Source organism: Schistocerca cancellata, chromosome 7, assembly GCF_023864275.1.
Source record: "Schistocerca cancellata isolate TAMUIC-IGC-003103 chromosome 7, iqSchCanc2.1, whole genome shotgun sequence".
NCBI classification, from domain to species: Eukaryota; Metazoa; Arthropoda; class Insecta; order Orthoptera; family Acrididae; genus Schistocerca; species Schistocerca cancellata.
In genome coordinates, this window is record NC_064632.1 from 174,352,568 (window position 1) to 174,376,353 (window position 23,786).

Here is a 23,786-nt window from a genome sequence, read left to right on the forward strand (position 1 = left end):
GGTCGGTCTGCTTCCGCGCTACGATGGCGTGTGCCGTCATGGCGAGGATCCAGAGAGTCGCCAGTCGCTTGGGCCGTGGAAATGGGTTGCAGTCTGGGGCGGTGATTGCTTCCACTGTGATGCTTCCCGGCGCCGTTCTGTTGATGTGGGCCACCATCTGCTGGCACGCTTCCCAGATGTTGATGGCATTCCCGCACGTGAATCGGTGCTCGAGGGTGTCGGTCATGCCACATACGTCACACTTGTCACTTGCGACGAGTTTTATCTCCGCCAGTCTTTGGTTGGTTGGTACCATTCTGTTAATTATTTTGTACCATGTCTTCTTCGCATGTTTAGGCAACACGTTTTCCGAGACGTTCCCCCATATTTGTTTCCAATTGTATTGCGGGAGTTTGTGTTCAATTTTGTTTTTTGCCGGCTTCTCCCTGAGGGCCCAGTATATTCTCTTGGCTGTTCTGTGGCTGGGGTTCGCCACGGTGTCCAGAACGTAACTTTTGTTGGCGTTAGTGCAGCCTGACGTGTCGCATTCTGAAGGGAATGTGCCTCGTGTCGACCGGCGCTTCTGTGAACCCGGGTCCTTCGGATTGACATTCTGTCGCACTGACCACACAACTACCGGGGTCGTGAAGTACTAGCGTTCCCTCGGACAGTTTCCTGCGACGCCTCGTCTTGACAGCGCTCGCAACCTCGTCTGGAGGTTTCGGTACTTTCCTGCTGTGACGCGTTGCCCCCTATGAGTATAGTCTGCTATAACAACGCCGTGGCAGTCCCAAAAACCACTTGGCATTATCTTCGGCTTTTTCGGCAGCGGAGAAACCACGTGAAACGACAGGTCGCGCTGCTCCCTTGTCTGTGTATCACAGTGATATACACACCACCTGTCCACTGTGATGATGCATCTACAGAAGTCATTTGGATTGGCCTATCACAGACAGCTGCAATATTTCCCCTGCTGTCTCGTGTCTGCGGTTTTTTTAAATGACCGTGAGTAGATGAGGAATCTAGCGGGCAGCGACCTATGTCGTGTTCCAAATGTCGCGCAAGATGTGAAAACTGATCGATGACTGATGTTCACATTTTCGCCTCGACCATGATACCCTTCATGGAGCGGCAGGGCCTCCACTATCTCCCCGATTCCCAGTTACTCACAGCTGCTCTGTCATCTCGTTCTTCGGCATTACTCTTATTCGCCACACGTTCGACGTTATTTTTTTGGAATGTGGTTTGCGGTGAGAGACTGATCTGTAGCGTAGCCCGAGGCCGAGGTTAAGTTGGGAGGTGGCAGTTCGGACGTAAGTTATCGAAGCGAACGAATGTGGTGCGACGAGAATAACTATAATACTTGCTACTGCTTATATTTTACGTGGACTGATTTCCAAACAATATTTTATTTTCGCCATTTAGATGACATCAAGGCAGACGGATGGTATCAGTAGGTTCAGTATATCCAGATCGCTAAAATCAAGGCGTACATGCCCTCCATTCCACCAAACCATCTCCGTGCGTTACTGTGTCTAGCACCTTTTTCTCGCCATAATTGGAATTTGGCTTTGTTCATACAAAAAAATCATCACTCAGTGCACATTATTTACACTGTTTCGCAAACCTCTGAGGAATGTAGTACTGTAGACGCGCTTGTGTTTTACATTCTGTCTGGCTGGCTTGGAATTGTAGCCTGCACGCTTGCGTTCCCCCGTGACTCCCGACTCGTGCTAATCTTCCAGTCTCAAGCAGTTTCGCGGCGCTTGTTAACAAGGTTTGCCACTTATCTCCGCCCCCTAGGGCTCAGCCACGGCGGCCATGCGCGTCAGTCCGTCTTTGTCCAGGAGGCAACTTTTGACTTCTCTGTGGATTCGCGATGTTCCCTTCTGTTGCGTAGCTCTTTTCCACAACTTTGTTAATCTCCGAAAGAAGTTTTCCCCTTTATTTTCTCCTTTTGTCGTCGCCGCCATTTTTCGTGACGCATCTGCCCATCCACGCGCAGTTCCGTAAACTTACGGATGCCCGGTCCTGAGCGTCTAGCAGATGACCAAAGCTGATTAAACGGCATTATTTTTCTGGTTTGCGTATAATATACAGGGCTATTACAAATGATTGAAGCGATTTCATAAATTCACTGTAGCTCCATTCATTGACATATGGTCACGAAACACTACAGATACGTAAAAAAACTCATAAAGTTTTGTTCGGCTGAAGCCGCACTTCAGGTTTCTGCTGCCAGAGCGCTCGAGAGCGTAGTGAGACAATGGCGACAGGAGCCGAGAAAGCGTATGTCGTGCTTGAAATGCACTCACATCAGTCAGTCATAACAGTGCAACGACACTTCAGGACGAAGTTCAACAAAGATCCACCAACTGCTAACTCCATTCGACGATGATATGCACAGTTTAAAGCATCAACGATGCTTTCGAACTCACTGATGGGGACATGCTGCGCCGAGTGTGGGAGGAACTTAATTATTGGCTTGATGTCTGCCGAATCACTAAAGGGGTACATATCGACCATTTGTGAATGCCTAAAAAAACTTTTTGAGTTTTTTTATGTGTGTGCAAAGCATTGTGAAAATATCTCAAATAATAAAGTTATTGTAGAGCTGTGAAATCGCTTCAATCATTTGTAATAACCCTGTATTAATACATTCGTTCGAGGTAAGGTAATGCTTACAGATGCACAAAGACACGCAAGGTTTCCACTTTTTTGTCTGGAAGAAAGCATGTCATCCCACAATGAAAACAGAAATTGCAAATCCTCGTTATGACCAAGGTTTTCGGCAAAATTCCCTTTGATGCAGGACAGGAAAAGGAATCGGGAATCTTCTCGCCAATATTTTCAGCTGCAGATCTTTTACCCCACTTTCTGTTTTCTGGTACGTGGCTGAAAGGAAATAGGTTCTGGTACAGGACAATCTGCTCTCATGAGCAGGGACTCAAATATGAAAAAAGGAAAGAAAGTTTTAACAGAGGTGCACTTGTAAGCATACAGAACGAATTTCATCACTAACAGGTTGACATACGCACACTACGAGTTCATATTGCTATTAATAATCGTGGATGTCGCTGAGCTCGTGAGGATGTGACTACGGCCACTCTAATATGCTCGCATCGTCGGGTGTACAAGTTGAAGCAGTTAATTCTTGAACCGCCTTGCAGGCAGGTTTACCAATTATGCTAGTTCATTTTCACTGGAGCACTTTTTTCTGTATCCTCGTGGACGGGAAGAGAACAGGTCTTTCCGTACGCTGGACCACGGTCAGGTGAGGCTGATTTGCCCCCAGATGTGGAGTCTTGATGCTGCTCGCCACTGGACAGCGCAGGAGAAAGAACAGCAGTGTCGGGTACTGTTCTCAAACAGTAGAGTGTGCCGGCTGTTGAGCCGTACAGAAGAGCGGTATTCAGCTGGTGCGTCTGTTAACACTTTTTTGTGGCGTACTCGCATCCACTCCCCATGAAGTCGCAGCAAGCAAGTAGTCTCCTGACTTGTCGAAGCTAACACTAACTTGAGGCCAGTGCAGACGGCGTGAAACGAGGTGGAAAAGACGGGAAACTGCGGTTTTACTATTTGTTCTTAACTGACAGTGAGTCTGGAAGCTGCACAAAAACAATTCTCTTCGTCGAATTATCTCGTGCTCTAAATTAATTTTTTAAAAGGTTGTTCCAGGTTCGCTTTTTCAGTTCGGGAGAGAAACAAATCTGGTAGGAGTAGCGCAGAGATGAAAACAGTAATTACCTTCTTCCACATATGCTGCTGTGAATGGACTTTAATATTTGCGTCTGATTGGCACAGACTGTACATATGTAAAAGTGTTGCGAGAATTCTCAATAGTATAATGTTGATTTCACGTAGTGATGTGAGTAACTTCTTCCCCTAAATCAATTTTCTTTTCCTGTCAAAATATGCTATGCTGCATGTTATAAATTTAAAGCGGGCAAAACTAACTAAATCGCTCGTCGAAATTATTCTGCATAATATTTAACTATACAGAAATAAACACTTACCGTCTCTAATGCTTCGGACGACGAGTTAAGTGTGAAGTAGATATACCAACTTCCACTCCTTTTACGAGATGACTCACTCGTTATCCGCAGCCGATCTTCTTCGATAGCTCCTGGAATCTCTTTAAACTTCTTCTCCGAAGAGTAATGCTAGGTACAGGAATACTGAAAAATCTCCCTCTACTTGTGAAATAAGTAGATATTCGAAGATTACTTTTCATCAACTAACGCTGTATTAAAACTTCATACAGAACATAATTCTCACTTCTCACTAAACATCTGACTTCTTGTAGGTCAATCGTATCGTCTCACGTCAGAACCAAAGTTAATTACATTTGCAAATGAGTTGCCTTAATAACCATGACTCTATCACAGGATTCATAAAATACGTCTTGCCTCTACCAAGGCTGGAATAAGAGTGTTTTTAAGAGTTCTTTCTCCACTGTTCTTTTTTCACTAACAACAGCCACTGACACTATTATCACAGATTTACATAAACACTACATGGTCCTCTCGTACGCACTTTCACTATAACTTCCATGTATCGTCCGACACTTACTTGTCGGTGCCGTTCGAACGCCGCGTCTACATTCTTCTCGCGGCACACACAAACATGTGACGCGTAGTAGGTAGGATTCTATCATCCCACACTCACATCTAAAATATCGTGTGTTCGAGACGGTAGAAGTCCGAGTGTTTCTACAATTTACACCGAAATTCTCGAACCACTACACGTCGACTCTTACTTTTATCAAAATCGAAGAAAATCTGCACGTCTTGCAACAGCCTCTGCAGAATAGTGACTGATAACATTACTGCTTCTGAGAACAATAGAATGTCTAACGTCGTTGCTGGGAAATAATATATTTTTAAGTCTTCTACAGAGCAAAAAACCTTCGCGTGCGTTGTCCCGGGAGTGATGGCCGTCGGCGGACACGGAGCTACCGACCAGCTACACAGCGCGGCCAAGTTTGCGGAGGCATCTCATATTCCGTTGGTAATAGGCAGTAATACGAGAAAATTGCAGAACACAATATTTTTATAGTTACAGCGTACTCCTGCTAAGAAACGTAGTAAATAATGTTAAAATACTCAGCACATAAATGGGTCGGCGGCCACAGAAAACCGAGTTTCGGAAATGAAACTACAGAGCGTTCATATCACCCTGCAGAGCTCGGCAGAGAGTGGCATGCGGGCAACAGGGGGTGACCACAGGCAGCTCGGGCGCGCCGTGGAGGGTTTCCTCCCCCAGGTTCACCGCCACGCAGCGCGGCGCCTGGAGTGTCTGTTATTGTTCCCCAGATCCAGTTTGCAGAAAACCGGCGGAACGAGGACCTACAAGTAGGGACAAGAAAGACGTAAATTTTGAATCATTAGAAAAGTATTTCAATATCATATATTGTGAACGAAGTAGGTACAGTGGTGCAACTTACAGAGCAGTGCTGTTCTGTTCAACGAAAGCAATGAAAAATGCTTCACAAAAAATAAAATTAGATTTCTCATTAGTTTTTCATTAGTTTTCCTGTATGGCTCATAGGCTCGAGTACAATAAATCATAAATGGCAAAAGAAAAGAAGACGCACGTTAACGGGTAGAATACGAATACGATCTCGTTTATATGCAGGAGCACAGTCATCAAATATTTCGTGAAAGAAAACACCGTCCATTGTAACCTGTGTATTTCTATCAGTTATTTGCTGTGCTGTTGGCCAATTTCGACTACCATGTCATTATCACCTTTAAAATGACATACCAAATAGAAAAATACATAACTTGTATACAGTCTAGAGAAAACGAAATATACGAAGAAACCCACGCACAATGGAGAATGGTATGCTTTGCTTGTCTCAAAAACACATCAACGAGTAACACGGGTCGATGATTACATCATTAGTGTAGGTACCTCACCTATCTTACTAGCACGTAGATTCATTAATATTATTTGTATTTACCGCATTTCGAATTAGATGCACATTCTAAAAAGAGTTTCACTGAGTGAATCCACTGACAAAGGAAGGCCGCCAACAGATTCGGCTAGTACTTGGCAGACGTAGTATGAAAGTGAAATGAAAGATAAGGTATTTTGGCTGAATACCCTGCCTGTTTTTTCAGAAAAATTACCCATATAGTCATGACGCGCAAACGACTCAGAATTGAAGGAGTCTATAGGTAACTGAAAAGTTCATCACAATATATTGGGTTTACAAACGCACATCTTCCTAGATACCGAGGAAAGAAACTTTTTCGACAGCTACGTATGTGCGCGTGAGGTAAACGCTGTTCATAGAAAGCACTGGTGGTATAATGACTTATTTTTCCGTATCGAAATTGGTAGGAATGGAAGGGTTAATGATGTACATAAATCAGTAAGGAATAATAACAAGGTAGCCAAATAAAGTTCTTAGGCGACTTCGATCACTAAAGTATTAAAATGTTAATCCTGATCACTTCATAATGACTCTTTCACTCACTCTGTGTTACATGTCTTCCGATTAACTGGATGGATACTGCTGATTTACATATCTTATTAAGCCTCCTATACCTACTAATTTCGATACAGAAAAAAATGCAGAGTGCATTTGAGAATCCAACCTCCCACTCAGAGGCTCTTTTTTTCTTTTTATCTGTTGGTTTCTTCGTAGTTTTTTCTTCTAAAGTTCACTGTGATAGTTATGACGAGTCAAAAAGTAATGATAAAATTTTGTCGTCACAGGGGTTAGGTCGTTTTAACTTCTTGTACTAGCAACTGAGTTAGTCCATAGAGAGAACTTGGAGAACTAAAATGTATGTTAGTATAACGTTTCTTTTCTTTTTTTTTTTTTTTTTTTAATGTTGTAGTCTGGGTGCTGTGAGATTTTCCTCCAGTACAAAGCAGAGCGAGCGGTCTAACACGGTTCGAGTTGCGCTCGTCGCCAGCTGTTGCAGTTTGCTGCAATGATTACATCTAAACAAACAGGAACTGGCCAAAGAAGCAAGAGTCGACGGTTGCAGGATATAATAACCGATTGCTAAAAGTAACGGTAGCGATGAACGCTTGTTTGCTGAATGGTTTCTAGATGCTTTTAGCATGGGATGGTGGTCAGTGAAGTACCAGATTTAAGCAACTCAATTGAATGTTAGAACTTGTACAGGGCAGTGGAGTTATAGCAGCGAAGAGTTTGGTGAGCTGTCGTATCGAGGGTCACAGCTTAACTACTAGATTTGGTCTATTCAGAGAAACAGTTTCTGAATAAGTTCAAGGAGGTATTTGGAGGATTTTAGTATGTCGAAGGTTAATACTGACTACCAGTGATTGTTACACGGTGCACTGACTTCTGGTCGAAGACATTAAATCACTCTCGACGGAAAATCTCTACAGGTGACTGAAGGTTTCCCAGTCTGTAAGAATTGATGGGTAGTTTACTACGATTTGTTGTAAATGCGGTACCTAGACCAGACATTGATAACTCGTGTTCAGGTTTCGCTACAATCAGTCGTCGTACTGATTGGTTCTGTGCATATTAAATAGTGCTGCGGTTTGTGCACTCCGAGGAATTTGGGTGCTCGTGATAACAGAGCACACAATCAGCAAATAAGTACTTGCTGTACAAGCAAGGTAACTTTGCCAAAGGTGCTTCTAATGATAGTCTCTGATTTCAGAGCACAGTAGTAACACGACAACAATGGTATACTATTGCTGCACAGTGAAATGTCACATGACAGCTCTCAGTTTTTTTATTACAGATGGTGGCCAGTCCCTGGGTTACCGCAACGGCATGACCTTGTCACTGCGCCGCGGCGCTTTCCACGAACAGCGTTAATGTTATGGGCACATCAGTGGTAGTCGTAAGAGTTTCTTTCCTCGATTTCTAGGAAGCTACGCGTTTACGGACCCCATATATGATGATGTAAAAAGGTCAGTTTTCAAATATCTGTCGATCCCGTCCATTCCGAGTCGACGGCAAGTCATAAATATATTATTTTCTATTACCAGCCTTCTGACTGGTTTGATGCGGCCCGCCACGAATTCCTCTTCATCTCAGAGTCACTTGCAGCCTACATACTCAATTATTTGCTGGATGTATTCCAATCTCATTCTTCCTCTACACTTATTACCTTCTACAGTTTCCTCTAGTACTATTGAAGTTATTCCCTGGTGTCTTTTAACGGATGTCCTACCACCTGTCACTTCTTCTTGACAATGTTTTCTATATAATCCTTTCCCCGCCGATTCTGCGGAGAACCTCTTCGTTCGTTACCTTATCAGTCCTCCTAATTTTCAACATTCTTGTGTAGCATCACATCTCAAATGTTTCGATTCCCTTCTGTTCCGGTTTCCCCACAGTCCATGTTCGACAAACATACAATTCTGTGCTCCAAAGGTACTTTCTCAGAAATTTCTTCCTCAAATTAATGCCTATTTTTGATACTAATTACTTCTCTTGGCCAGGAATGCGCATTTTGCCATTGCTAGTCTGCTTATGATGTCCTCCTTGCTCCGTCGTCATGGGTTATTTTGCCGCGTGGGTAGCTGAATTCCTTAACTCAACCACTTGGTGACTATGAATCCTAATGTTAAGTTTCTCGCTGTTCTCATTTCTCCTACTTCTAGCTACTTTCGCCTTTCTTCGATTACTCTCAATCAACATTTTTAGTTATTAGACTGTTCATACCATTCAGCAGGTCATGTAATTCTTGTTCACTTTCACTGAGGATAGCAATGTCATCAGCGAATCGTATCGTTGATATCCTTTTACCTTAAATTTTATTTCCACTCTTGAACCTTTCCTTTATTTCCGTCATTGCTTCTTCGATGTACTGGTTGACCAGTGGGGGCGAAAGACTACATCCCTGTCTGACATCGTTTTTAATCCGAGCACTTCGTTCTCGGTGTTCCACTCTTATTATTCCTCTCGGTTGCATATTACTCGTCTATAGTTCACCCCTATTTTTCTCGACATTTCGAGAATGTTGCACCATTTGACATTGTCGAACGCTTCTTCCAAGTCGAAAAATTCCAAGTGCATGACTTGATTTTTCGTTAGTCTTGTTTCCGTCATCAAACGCAACGTCACAACTGCGTCTCTGGCACCTTTACCTTTCCTAAAGGCAAACTGATCGTCATCTAACTCATCCTACATTTTCTTTTCCATGCTTTTGTATATTATCCTTGTCAGCAACTTGGATGCATAAGCTGTTAAGTTGATTGTGCGATAATACTTAGCTCTTTCAATATTGGGATTTGTGTGGATGATGTTTTTTCCGAAAGTCAGGTGGTATACCGCTAGGCTCATTTTCTACAAACCAACATGAATAGTCGTTTGTTGACACTTCTCCCAATGATTTTAGAAATTCCGTTAGATTTCTGTCTATCCCTTCTACCTTATTTGATCTTAAATTTTTCACAGCTCTTTTAAATTCTACTTCTAATACTGGGTCCCCTATCTCTTCTATACCTACTTCCGACTCGTCTTATCACGTCATTAGACGAGTCTTCCGCGTCAATAGAGGCCTTCAATGTACTGTTTCCACCTATCCGCTCTCTCCTCTGCATTTAACAGTGGAATTCTCATTTCACGCTTTATGTTACCACCCTTGCTTTTAATTTCACCGGCGGTTGTTTTGACTTTTCTGTATGCCGAGTCATTCTTTCCGACAATCATATCTTTTTTCCATTTCTTGCCTTTTGAAGCAGAAGTTTCGCCTTAGCTTCCCCGCACTTCCTATTTATTTCATTGCAAATTGACTTGTATCTCTGTATTCCTGAATTTTCCTGAACATTTTTATTCTTTCTTCTTTCATCGATAATCTGAAGTATTTCTTCCGTTGCCCTTGTTTTTTTTCGCAGTTACGTTTCTTGTACGTATCTTTTTGTTTCCAGCGTCTGTGCTTGCCCTTTCAGAGATGTACATTCCTCACCAACTGATCTGCTTACTAAGCTCCTCCTTATGGCAGTATCTACAGCGTTGGAGAACTTCGAGCTTATCTCGTCATTCTTTAGTACTTCCGTATCCTACTTCCTTCTGCATTGATTTTTCCTGACTAGTCTCTTAAACTTGATCCTACTCTTCATCAGTACTAAAGTGTGATCAGAGTCTATATCTGCTCCTGGGTACGGCTTACAATCCAGTATCTGATTTCGGAAACTCTGACAGACCATGACGTGGAAGTGAAATATTCCTGTATCTCCAGACCTTTTCCAAGTGTACCTTCTCCTCTTGTGATTCTTGAACAGAGTAGTCGCTATTACTAGCTGAAATTTGTTGCAAAACTCAATTAGTCTATCGCATCTCTCATTTCTAATTCCAAGCTCATATTCTTCTGTAACGCTATCTTCTAGTCTTTCCCCTACAACCGCATTCCAATCCCCCATTACCATTAGATTTTCGTCTCCCTTTACGTAGTGAATTACCTGTTCAATATCCCCATATACTTTCTCTGTCTCTTCATCTTCTGCTTGTGATGTCGGCTTATATACCTGAACTATCGTTGTCGGTGTTGGTTTGCTGTCGATTCTGATGAGAACAATCCTATCTTTGAGCTGTTCGCAGTAACTCACTCTCTGTCATAACTTCCTGTTCATAATGAATCTTACTCTGTTCTGCCATTTTCTGGTGCTGCTGATATTACCCTGAGCCAAAATATCTGAGTTTCATTTTCAGCTGTACTCAACAACCTGCCATATTCGACCCGAATTTGTTGGCGGTGTCTGAGGTCTTCCCCTAATGAGAACGTGGACGGACATTTTGCACATGGACGGACATTGTGCACACATCTAAAAGTCAGTTGCCTCTCGGTTTTGTTTCTCTGTAAAAACGAAATCAGGAAACAAACAAGAGGGCTGTGACCACCTTGGAATGTCAGTACAGAACTAAACTGGAGCGTGAAGAGAAGTCTCGGCCAGTCGCTGGGCGAGAGGGGAGGAGAAGTTGAAACACTATTCAGAAAACAGCAGTGTGGAGGTAATAATACAACTTTGGAAGCCACACCGCTGCCGCCTTTTAGAAGCGTACAGTCGGCGCACGCGCTGAGACATTGGTTCGTCGTCCGATCGCAACTTCCCAGCTCACCGTACTCTGTCTTTCCTAATTACCACCAACGATGCAATGAGGAACTCTTTTCGGAATTTCCAAGCACACAACCGCTGTTGAAGTGAACACTCATTATATTTTCAATTGTTAGCAGAGGCCAAAAGTCGTGACATTAGGCGTCGCTGGAAAGGTTTACGCGAAATAGGTCATGACACTCCTTAAAATCGGGACTTCCCGCAAAAATCGCGACACTTGGCAACACTAGTCGACGCCTGTGAATGATTCGCGCCAGAACTCTTACTAGATCGGATCACGGCGCACAGAAAATGCTGGCCGGCCGCGATAGTCTCGCGGTTCTAGGCGCGCAGTCCGGAACCGCGCGACTGCTACGGTCGCAGGTTCGAATCCTGCCTCGGGTATGGATGTGTGTGATGTCCTTAGGTTAGTTAGGTTTAAGTAGTTCTAAGTTCTAGGGGACTGATGACCACAGCTGTTAAGTCCCATAGTGCTCAGAGCCATTTGTACCATTTTTTTGAAAATGCTGGCTCGTAACCCGTTTCTCGGCGAAAAACCAGTTCAGTGCTAGGGAGGAGCTAACGCGGAGCATCAGTGTAGATGCGCCCCTGGGCGCAGGCGGTGGAAGTCTGCACGGGACAGCCTGCACAACTGGAGCAGAGCTTATAGAGCTGCCTGCACGCTACGGCAGCTCTAAGTAACCGCTATTTTTCGGTATTTGTTTGGTCTCGGTTGTAAAGTTTTCTTTTTCATTTTTGTTAATGACTGGGTAAAAATCCGGCATATCAATATGCCATGGCATCAGTACTAAGATTTTTTGCTTTAAACGAAAGTTTTTTAAAAAATAAAACCAGCAATGTTTATTCCTAAAATTTCCATTGGTTTGAAATATCGGGTTATTATAGAAATTAGGAAAAGCGATCAGCACTATTTTAATAACAAAGCCTACAGTTAGAAACTAGCAACAAACACGTAACGATCGGTACAGCAATGCATAGACAGTAATATAATTTTTGCCGTATGGCACCGCGCGGGATTAGCCGAGCGGTCTTGGGCGTTAAACAGAACACCCAATCACGCCTCCACAAGATAAACATGGCGGAATCGCCTCTATGTGTAGACTGCGGCATGCCAGACGCGAACGAACACCGTCTCATATGTGGCGCGACAGAAGACGTACGGCGCTTGGTGCGACAAATTCTGTCGTATTTTCTACGCGTGACTCCGGAACACATTACACCTCGGTTTCTACTATTTCTACTATTTCCCGCGCACCAAGACCAACGCAGTCACGTGGATCCGTGCGCATGCGGTACACTACTTATTTCAGGATGGACCTAAAGATGTATTCGATTTTTGGAACTACCTACAAGAACGTCATTGCAAGATCGTACGGAACCCAAAATACGGACAGTATTTTTCTAATTACTTAGGGAGTGCCCTACGCGACCCTCCACGCAGCTGGATCATCAGCAGGTAGGAGAAGACACCCACTGAGTGAGCTGACAAGACTAAGTTCGATTCTCGGTGGAATAACATACGATATACGTGAGGACGTACCTGGATGATGAAGCGTAAGGAGAGTAGCGACACGCCCTTCAGCATCATGTACGCAGTACTTTTTTTTATTGTTTTCCCCATATACATTACCTCAGTGTAGGAACGTGCCGAGATATTGTTTTGTTTACGCAGAGTTGTGTTATAAAGTAAAACCAAATTGACGGCCCGAGTGGCCGAGCGGCTCTAGGCGCTTCAGTCTGGAACCGCGCGACCGCTTCGGTCGCAGGTTCGAATCCTGCCTTGGGCATGGATGTGTGTGATGTCCTTAAGTTAGTTAGGTTAAGTAGTTCTAAGTTCTAGGGGACTGATGACCTCAGAAGTTAAGTCCCATAGTGCTCAGAGCCATTTGAACCATTTTGAAAACCAAATTAAGAATACATTAAAAACAGTAATAAAAATAAATAAATAAAAATTCCCACAAAAGATTTCCCCTTCCCATCCCTGATTCCTTGACGGGCGAGGGGGACACTGTCGCCAGGCCTCGGGTTTCGACTCCTGATCGCGCTGCCCTCCCCGCCCTCCTAAAAGAAAAACTCGTCCGGCCATCCTGTTTTAGTTTTTCCGTGATTTCCCTGAATCGCTTCAGAAACACTGCGGGATCAAAAGTATCCGAATACCCCCATAAACATACGTTTTCATATTAGGTGCATTGTGCTGCCACATACTGCCAGGTACTCCATATCAGCGACCTCAGTAATCATTACACATTGTGTGAAAAAATTAAATAAAAAAAGGCGCTGCAGTCATGGACTGTGCGGCTGGTTCCGGCGAAGGTTCGAGTCCTCCATCGGGCATGGATGTGTGTGTTTGTCCTTAGGATAATTTAGGTTAAGTAGTGTGTAAGCTTAGGGACTGATGACCTTAGCAGTTAAGTCCCATACGATTTCACACACATTTGAACATTCTGCCGTATGGCGTGGCATATTACACGGTGAGAATGTGCATGCCGTGTGTAAGACTTGCCACCACGTGGTCTATAGGGTATTTTCTCGCTGTCGTCCTCAGACACCAGTTGTATTGGAGCTTGGTGTGATGCCTAGTTTGTATGTATTTTTACGAAGTGCAAAATTAGAAATTTGTGTTATGTTTCTTTGGGACCAAACTGCTGAGGTCATCAGTTCCTAGGCTTACACACTACTTGATGTAACTTAAACTAACTTACGCTAAGGACAACACAGACACCCATGCCCGATGGAGGACTCGAACCTCCGACGGGGGGCAGCCGCACGAACCGTGGCAAGGCGCCTATGACCGCGCGAATACCCAGCGCGGCTATCAAGTGCAGTAGCAATGGAATACAACGCTATGTTTGCTTTGAAAGATTAAAAACTGGATGAGGGAGAACGAACTTGTGACATCGTATAATGAGAAAAAATCGACAATGTTCCTTAGAAGAGAAAAGTATATTTGATTGATAGTCTTATAATTTTATTGATGTGCAATGAACTTGAGATAATAGCCGAACCCTTAATTTTGTTGTATCTTCAGAATGAAGAACTGATACCGTCTAGAAGTGACGATGCAACGAAATCATCAACCTGTGAGCTTTTGCTTCCGCCGTGGGCGCACCCGTCTCCTTCACCTTTCTAATATTTGCTGGAGACGACGAGACCGATTTCTGTCACCCTGTATTGATCGCCACGTTCTGCTCCTTCACCTTCATTAGAATTTTTTCGATCTTTCTTCGAAGTCTACGTTTATTAGTGGAAGGAATAGCAATAAAAAAACGAAAATCGGTTATTTCAGTAACCTGTTTTTTAGGGGTTTTAACATTCAGGTTAAACTGGAGACGAAAAGAACCGGTGCAACCGAAAACCGGTTCTTTCAGCAATAACCACCATCCCTCGAGTGGACGCATGGATCCTCGCAGACTCGTGGCCAAAAATGCGGTCAAGTACAAAGCTTGACACAAACCGAGAACCTCGCAGGGCTGCAGACTTGTGTCCGGTCTAAGGAACCACCTGTCTGCTATCTGTGATGCGGTTAGTGCATGGCGCTGCGTTCGTGGTAGGCTTCAAAAATGGTTCAGATGTCTCTGAGCACTATGGGACTTAACTTCTGAGGTCATCAGTCCCCTAGAACTTAGAACTACTTAAACCTAACTAACCTAAGAACATCACACACATCCATGCCCGAGGCAGGATCCAAACCTGCGACCGTAGCGGTCGCGCGGTTCCAGACTACAGCGCCTCGAACCTCTCGGCCACCCTGGTCGGCGTGGTAGGCTTCGATGTGGCTTCCGGCAGAAACGAGTGCAAGGGGCTATGCAAGCAGCAGAAGGTTCGGTCACGTTGTATCAAGATTTTTGTTAGGCAGATATAGGCCTTTCCATTGAAATACCTTAAACCGTGACGGCCATGTGAAGGTACTGGTCAGATATGTTGCTTAATGAGATCGTAGTGCTGTGTCCGCGACTGTATAGCCCGACAGCACCTACAGTCGTCAAGTTACACGGAACCTTGTTGTGCCCTCCTGCATATTAAGTTACCTGTCCTCGCTGCCCGCCGCCATCGACACCAGGGTGAACAGAAACTGCCCCATCTCAGGTGGCGGAGCCTCACACGTCGCCTGATTACTGCGGCGACACGACGACGAAGAGCCAGCCCTGCTCCTGCAGTGTGTTTAAGCCGTCATCACGCGGGACGCGTTTCTCGCCATTTAGCGCTACAGATGTGCTTTACAAAGTGCGATATTGCAGTGCCTATGTTAAGAAGAACGACACATTATTCCTTCGAACTTCTTAACAACACACTCACTGCAAAATCGTATTTATTCGCCGATATCGGGCAGCGACTTTCAGTTAAAAACTCCCCCCCCCCCCGTCCCCCCCGTACTGAAATTACATAACATGTGTACGAGTACAGGTAGTTAAGCAGGAACGACGACATTTGAAAGTATCGGTTTGGCGGTGAGTCTTGCACAGGTAGCCAAAGCGATTAATGCGACCGCTCGTGTATAGCGGGAAGTGCGGGATCGAGGAGTCCCAGACCGGCATAAATTTTCGTTGTCGTCATTCCCTTACATAGCTGATGATGGTTCGTGTTCGCAACTGCGAACACATTTCATGTGATTCTCCGAACGAGGTGGCACAGTGGTTAGCACATTGGACTCGCATTCGGAAGGATGACGGTTCAAACCCGCGTCCGGACATCCTGATTTAGGTTTTCCGTGATTTCCGTAAATCGCTTCAGGCAAATGTCTCGATGGTTTCTTTGAAAGTATACTGTCGAGTCCCTTCCTCCTCTTTCCCTCATCCGATGGGGCCGATAACCTCGCTGTTTGGTCCGCTCCCCCAAATCAACCAACCAACCAATCATGTAACTCAGAAACGAGTCGGTGCATCGCACGGAACATAACTTGCTCGTCATCATGATTTGCGCCTGTAGCGCTCTCCAGCGCCAGGTGCCGACTGTATCTGGCTCGCAAACCACACAGTTTGTTTACGAAAGGGACGGGCGTGAAAATTCGTTCGTTAGATGTATTAAAACAGCTATTTCCTCCCTTGCCCTTATGTAAGTCATGTTGTTGTTTCTCTAGTATACATAAATAAAAACTTAAATATCGATGAACATGTGTAAAACAGAAATGAAAGTTTCATGTCGAGCCAGTAACGACATTAGCCTGTAAAAGTTCCATTACAAACACTGCGATACAAATTTAGCATCGTCTTCCACATAAGATAAAAATTATTTCATCATTTTCAGTCTTTAGTGAAACGTGTGCTGCATGGCACTTCTCGCGAGTCTTTCTTTCGCCTCCGGCCCGGGGTGGGCTATAACACCTATTTCCACCTATTTTGTATCTGTATCGATATTTCTGTGTCAGTTTGTAGTATTTCGTATGTATAATATTGTATCAGCCATGGAAATTCTTTGACTTTGTGTACATATTTCAGTTATGTGGCCGGCCGGGGTGGCCGAGCGGTTCCAGGCGCTACAGCCTGGAACCTCGCGACCGCTACGGTCGCAGGTTCGAATCCTGCCTCGGGCATGGATGTGTGTGATGTCCTTAGGTTAGTTAGGTTTAAGTAGTTCTAAGTTCTAGGGGACTGATGACTATTTTCAGTTATGTGAACTTTCGAACGATGTTGCTTAAATTATGCTTGCGAATTTAAGTAACTACTGAAATGATGGTTATATAATGTACTGTAAATGACTTGGTGCGTAGGTAGGAAACGTAGTGTTGAATGTAAAAGTTGTGGGGAAGCCCCGCAGCTACAGAAGTAGCCTGGCGAAGTGGAAAAGGTGTGGTTGGCGCGTAAGTGGCAACTCGTCCTTTCTGACGGGTAAGGGGTCAGGGCTGAGCAGTGCTGTGGTTAACATCTCGCTAGCGGTAGCGGATCATTGTGCCTCATATTCCTGTACATTTCCTGTTATTTCAGTGTTGAAAGGGAAGTAACTTAATTCAGTTTCTGGTGTTTTGACTCTTATTTACATTTTCAAGTGTAGTGAAATAGAAGAAAATAAAGAGAAGGGGGTCATTTACTTTATATTTTTTCCGCTATGTCGTCTTCAAAATCCATTAAAAATAAAAACACAACTAATAACAGATGATATATTTAGTTTCTGTTTACATAAACAGGTGACAGACTTCAAATTCGGAGTTCGAAAGAGCGTCGTTGCTAGGTATTTGCCTGTCGTCTATCGTTTCTGTGATCTCTAGTAGCGACTTGTTATTGTGAGAAATGATAACTTGTACCGTGTTTTCAGTTGACGATGGGCCTATAAATGGCTGGGAACGTCTGTTTCAAAGTCGGAAGCCGTAACATCTTCTAAAGGGCCAAGCCTCGTAACGCAGTGTGGTGTTCAAATTGACGCCCGAGTTGAGGACTGGCACTTTATCTTACTTTTACTTAGGGTAAGGTTGGTTGAATCTTTTTCCGACGTCTAAAAAACTTGTAGACAGTTAATGGGTAGTGTTCGAAGTTCCTTCCTGAATACAATGATACTCATTTCCTGTTGCGGCAGCGAATTATGAAGTATTTCCAACATTTGTGATGAGTGTTGGATCAGTTCAAAAGCAAAGACAGGTGTGATCAAACAACGCGGGCTTTCACGGCCGGTGTATAGTTTTGTTAAAACTTGCGGGAAGAGGGCCGCGATCCACATTTATATTACTAAGCGACTAGCCCTCAGAACGGTTCCAATTCCATGTTGCCTATCTAAGGGCTTCCAAGGGCAACATAAAGTTGATTTTCAGTATTTCATATAATTATTGGACGAATTTAAAATCTACTTATTAAGAGCTACAAGAGGTTTAACACAGAACGACAAGTGCTATTGTTAGAAACTGTATGTGCTGAGGCTACAAAACTCATAGACGCACAAATCACGCATAATGCATTCATCCATTATTTGACTAAGAGAGCGCTTGGCGACTTCAGACAAACTTTACACATAATTTCAACACCTTTCGAAAGGTTCTGTCGCTGACACCTCCCACAAAATAATGAAAGGAAAAAAATATCGCTTGCTATATTTTTACTGGTCATGCAGTAAAACGTGAACAATGGGCATGAAGTGATTCTTGAGTTTCTCCCGGCGTATTTGATAATCAAAATATCCACGGGTGTGCTGCCGGTCTATAGTGTCCAACGGGCACAATATTTCGGCGATCATACATGAGCTTCTGTGAACGTGCCGGCGCGGAGATCCGTACGCTATGGCTGCTCAGAGGCAACTGGGTTCGGTCGCGGCGGCGGCCGATTTAAATACCCTCCGCCCGCGGCGCGCTCCCTCCGCCGTCCGCGCCCCGCGCCACGGTCGCGCGGTGGAACAGATTGCGAAGGCGTCTGAGATGACGTCGGTGTGATGGCTCTGTCCGCCGTGGTCGTCACAACTATACGTTTGCTCGATTTACTCTTGATTAACCCAATCGCTGGTTCCCAAGCCTTGCTAAGATTATAGCCACAGTCACGGTTTATGAGGTCGTCATTGGTGCGAATTTCGATGGCCTCTCTAACAACGCTGTCCCAGTATCTCGACGTCTGTACCAGAATTCTCGTGCGGTCATACTCCATGGCGTGATTTTCCGACAAACAATGTTCAGCGACCGCCGACTTGCTCGGATACATCAGTCGAGTGTGCCTCTGGTGTTCACGGCATCGATCCTCGACGGTACGCATCGTCTGACCAATATACGACTTGCCACATTGACACGGAATCTGGTACACGCCGGCCTTCCTCAAACCGAGGTCATCTTTGGCGCTCCCCACCAGTGCACGAGTTCCAATTGGAACACCTGAGAACTGTACTTCGAAAAAATGGGTACTCAGTGTGCCAGATTCAACGTGCTCTCCGCCCAACCACTGCAGCACAAGCTGTTGAGATGGATGAAGTCACGAGGGAGGAGGTAGGCACTGCATTTATTCCATACACAGGCGCACTCTCGGGGAAAATCGCCCGCATTCTGAAGAAACACCAGGTCGGAACTGTGTTTTGTCCTCCATCACACCGACGTCATCTCAGACGCCTTCGCAATCTGTTCCACCGCGCGACCGTGGCGCGGGGCGCGGACGGCGGAGGGAGCGCGCCGCGGGCGGAGGGTATTTAAATCGGCCGCCGCCGCGACCGAACCCAGTTGCCTCTGAGCAGCCATAGCGTACGGATCTCCGCGCCGGCACGTTCACAGGAGCTCAGTCCGTCAGTTCACCTGATGATGGCGACATGTATGATCGCCGAAATATTGTGCCCGTTGGACACTATAGACCGGCAGCACACCCGTGGATATTTTGATTAATGGGCATGAAGTTTTAATTTATTACTTCTTTAAACTAACTCTCCTCGTGATTCATTTTTCAGACAGTACCTACCTGCATAAAATCACTGTACGACACGTACTCCAGACCATATGACTTCAAAAACACTGAGATGCCTGAAACGGATGTTTTATAGATGTGAGTTCGACTCTACAAAGAATCAGGGGTGGGGGGTTTCTGGTGTAAAACTATTTCTAATTTTCGTCGTCGACTTATCTTCGGAGCCAAAACAGTAACTGCCTCTTTGCCCGGAAGTTTTAACTGAAGAGTCACAGGTTTAACTCCTCTCCTGTGTCGTCTGGTGCGTTGCTCACCGTATCAGACGCGCAGCGTCTCGAGTCAGGTGACCGTGCTGCCTGGCTAAGTCGCACTCTCTCTGTGTTTGCTCCGAGTAAATGCTGTCCGTATCACTAACGCATGCCGGGTCACAGGGAGGGAGTCAAACATGCACACACACACACTGCATTAGAGAAGGAAGACTAACAGTGTGACAGAAGATAGAAGAGCAAGGAGGGTTAGAGTGTTAAGTCGCGTCAGCAACGACGTGGATAGGGCCGGAGCACAAGTTCCGATAAGATAAAAATGAGGTAGGAAATCGGTAGTGTACTCGTCGAAGGAATCGTTACTACGTTTCCTTTTTGTGATTTAGAGGAACTAAGGAAAGTAGAAATCTGATCCGCGTGTTACTCCCGCTTGCGGGTTCCACGAGGTAACTGCTGCGCCAGGTCTGCAGATGCTGTTTGTCAGACACGGGACTGAGAGGGATTGCCGCTGCACGTAAGGTCAACGTCCCATCACGTGACGGAAAATCGCCTTAGAGCGCTCTCCCCTACAATTTTAATTACGATTTTCACAATGACTCTAGCCCAGCGGGACGTCACCGTAACCAGAACTCCTTGGCGGATTTAGAAGGTAGGAAAGGGGTAGTGGCGAAGAAGAGCTGTGAATGCGGACCTTGATTCGTGCCTGGGTAGGTTAGTCTGTAGAGCACTACTTGCGATAGGTGAAGTTCTGGGTTCGAGTCCCGGTCCGACACACCTTTTCGTCAACGTAGCGCCACGTCACGTCAAAGCGTTTTCTCTGTGGTCGTGGCGCTACTGTGGCTTTAAGGAGTGGCCTCATACTATAAATGCAGTCCAGTTTTTTTTATCACTGTCTGATTTTAAAGTGAAGATTTTTTTGTACTTCCGTTGTTTGTGAAGTATTTGTTTACTTTATTAGTGCCATATCCGCCATGGTTCCATGAGATCTCGTTAGCTAATGGAGAAAAAAGGGCAGTTTTCGAGCCTGCTTCGTAATTAGGCAGAGAAAATTGCCAGAGAAAAATCCTCTTAAATATTGCGTCTCCTCCATGCTACTAAATATTCTCTTTAGTCTTACAATATTATGATTTTATATGTCTTAAAGTCTCTGTTTGGCCTTTTCGTCTTCTTTCAGTTCTCTATATATCTGGAACTCACATTAGAACCTTTGGTTGGTTGGTTGGTCTGGGGGAGGGGACCAGACAGCAGGGTCATCGGTCCCATCGGATTAAGGAAGGATGGGGAAGGAATGTGGCCGCGCCCTTTCAAAGGAATCATCCCGGCATTTGCCTGAAATTATTTAGAGAAATCACGGAAAACCTAAATCAGGATGGCCGGACGCGGGTTTGAACCGTCGTCCTCCCGAATGTATGCCAACCACTGCGCCAATTCGCTCGGTTTTAGGACCTTTGAGAAGAATACTGCCATGGTTAGCTCTTTAAAGCAGGTATTGAATCTGGACTTTTTACTGTAAGATCTGTCCCTTACAGACTGGCGGTGAATGTTCATGGGATGGCTTACGTGGATAAAGAGGAGACTACGCCGGCAAAATCTCTAGCTTGTCTTCCCTTCCTTGCCAATATTTCATGTAACATATCCAGAATTCTCTGTAAATTTCAGGTGAATGCAGTTCTCTGACCATCATCTACGATTGTAGACCTTTCAGGATCAGTGAAGCACGGTCTGTTTTTGGGGATTTTGCTATTTAATAAATAAATTGCCAGTATGGTATGACTTACATTGATCAGGCAGCGTGCACCATGGAAGAAAACTGCATCGAACATAAACGATACACTTACCTTTTGCTACCAAGCAGGTCAGGTATTGCTGAGCGTTGGCTCTCCATCGTACATTGAATGGAGTATGATGAAACAATAATATCGGCCACAGTAGTCTTTTAAGGACGCCACTATTATTAGTCCCTGGGACTACGCATAGCGGAAAATCAGATGAACCGTGAAAGCGGTCATTGGCGCCCATCGATATTTGTGGCGGAGGAGGGGGGGGGGTGTTAGATCTTGGGGGTATGGAGTATTTTTAATATTTTGGAAGACGAATAACGACTTATAAGTGTTCATAAAAAAAAATACGTTTCCGACGCTGCTAAAAACCTGCGTAATAAAGACTTTTAAATAATTTTCTTGAAAGTAAAGCACCTGACTACGCCATATTTTTTCCTCTCCCTGAGAGCCAGGAGGGGGTGGGGCTGCCCCCCTTTGCTCCCGAGTATGGGCTCTCTTGATAGCGACTACCAATTGGGTAATGAGTGGAAGCCCATTATTTCTACAATTTGCTCTAGCCGAAGAACACCGAGCGTTGTGGCGCAGTTTTTAGCACACTGGATTTGCATTTGGGAGGGCGACGGTTCAAATCTGCGTCCAGCCATCCAGATTTAGGTTTTCCGTGATTTCCCTAGACAAATGCCAGGACTGTTTCTTCGAAAGGGTACACCCGGTTACCTTGCCCACCCTTGAAACATTCCGAGTATGTGCTTCATCTCTGATGACATCGATGTCGGCCGGACGTGAAACCTTACTCTTCCTTGCTTTTATTCGAAGACGTCAGAGTACGCTGATGGCCGCGGCGAGCGGCAGCCCTTAAAGAAGGCGGGAACATCTGAGTTCCGCGTTTCCAACGGCGAGGATACTGCCCGCCAGGCAGCGTGGTCAAACTGTCACCGCGATCTTAACTCCTTGAAGACCGGGCATCATTGTAACCTACTACGTGTTCAGGCGCTTTGAAGGGGCGGTGGTCACTGTGGCTATCACAGGGCAGTACTTTAGCCACGTGTTTACGACACGAACTCATATTTCGTGCATTGTTGGTAATGTTCGTGGAAGTCTCGTAGCTCTTCTTTGTACTGCTATTTTTGTTAGTAATTGTTCATATTTATGTGTTGACTCTCCATAAATCTACATTTAATTTTACTTTTTATTCGAACAGAATTTTCTATGCATCACAAATGGATTTCTGTGTGGTTATTGGCGCTAACTACCGCCCTTCATCTCCATCCGTATGTCTCACCAAGGAAGAATAACAGAGGAATGTTAGCGAATATTATTTGATGAAATTCCTTCTGCTGGCAACAGTGTTGACAGTGAACCGACATTTACTTTCGTAGAGAGCTGTAAAAAAAAGTTAATGGCTGTATAAATAGCTTCAATGGCTGCTGATTCATCCTCTGTATACAATTAGTCATCTCAGATCAAGGCACACAAGCCATACGTAGACGAAGGTATTCTCCATGAAAGCAGTAAACATCAGACTACATCATCTAGAAGATGTACAGTTTGCAATTCAAGAAAAACTCTAGTCCGAACCTTGTGGATGCGCTCAATGTGAAAAGAACATTTCTGCCTGAGAGTAAGCAAGAACTGTTTCAAGAGATGCCACGAAAATGAAAAGGAAATGATATCAATGTTGAAGCACCAGCTATGAAACTTATATACTGTATGAAACGTCCCCTTAGAAAAATTATAAATGACTGTGCTTAAACTGACACACAATATTTTTTAGCGCAATACAATCTGACTTTCAATAATCCCTACAAAAGAATGGCCCTGACTAACATTAACCTATACGTTTCACAAATCACTTACCTCACAAAAATCTTCGTTACTCGAACTACTGCAATACAGCGAGCGCCACTACTGCCAGCTAAATAAAAGATTCTAACTACGGAAGGCACTAACTACTGATAGGCATAGTTAGCAAATGAAAGATTTTGATAGAGAACAAACAATGTATTTACCTTAATAGTGTTCAAAAGTCATAATATATATATAGCAGTTCATGACATCCATTCTTACAAATGTACTGTGTCTGATGGACACACGTCCAGATCATCCGCTCTCAAAATTCCGCCATTTCTCTCCCCACATCCACCACTACTGGCGGCTCACCTCCAACTGCGCAACGCTACGCGCTGTTAACAGCCAACTGCCCAACACTACAATGGCAGACAACAATGCAAACTAGCCATAGACTGCACATAGCACATCCAGTGATTTTCATACAGAGCGCTACGTGGCGTTACCAATATAAAAACCTAAACAGCCTACTTACAACTGCAATGGAGTGATGGCTAGCTGCGATAACCACATTTAATGGTAATATTTTGTTGTTACGGTGAATTTTTACAAACCTATGC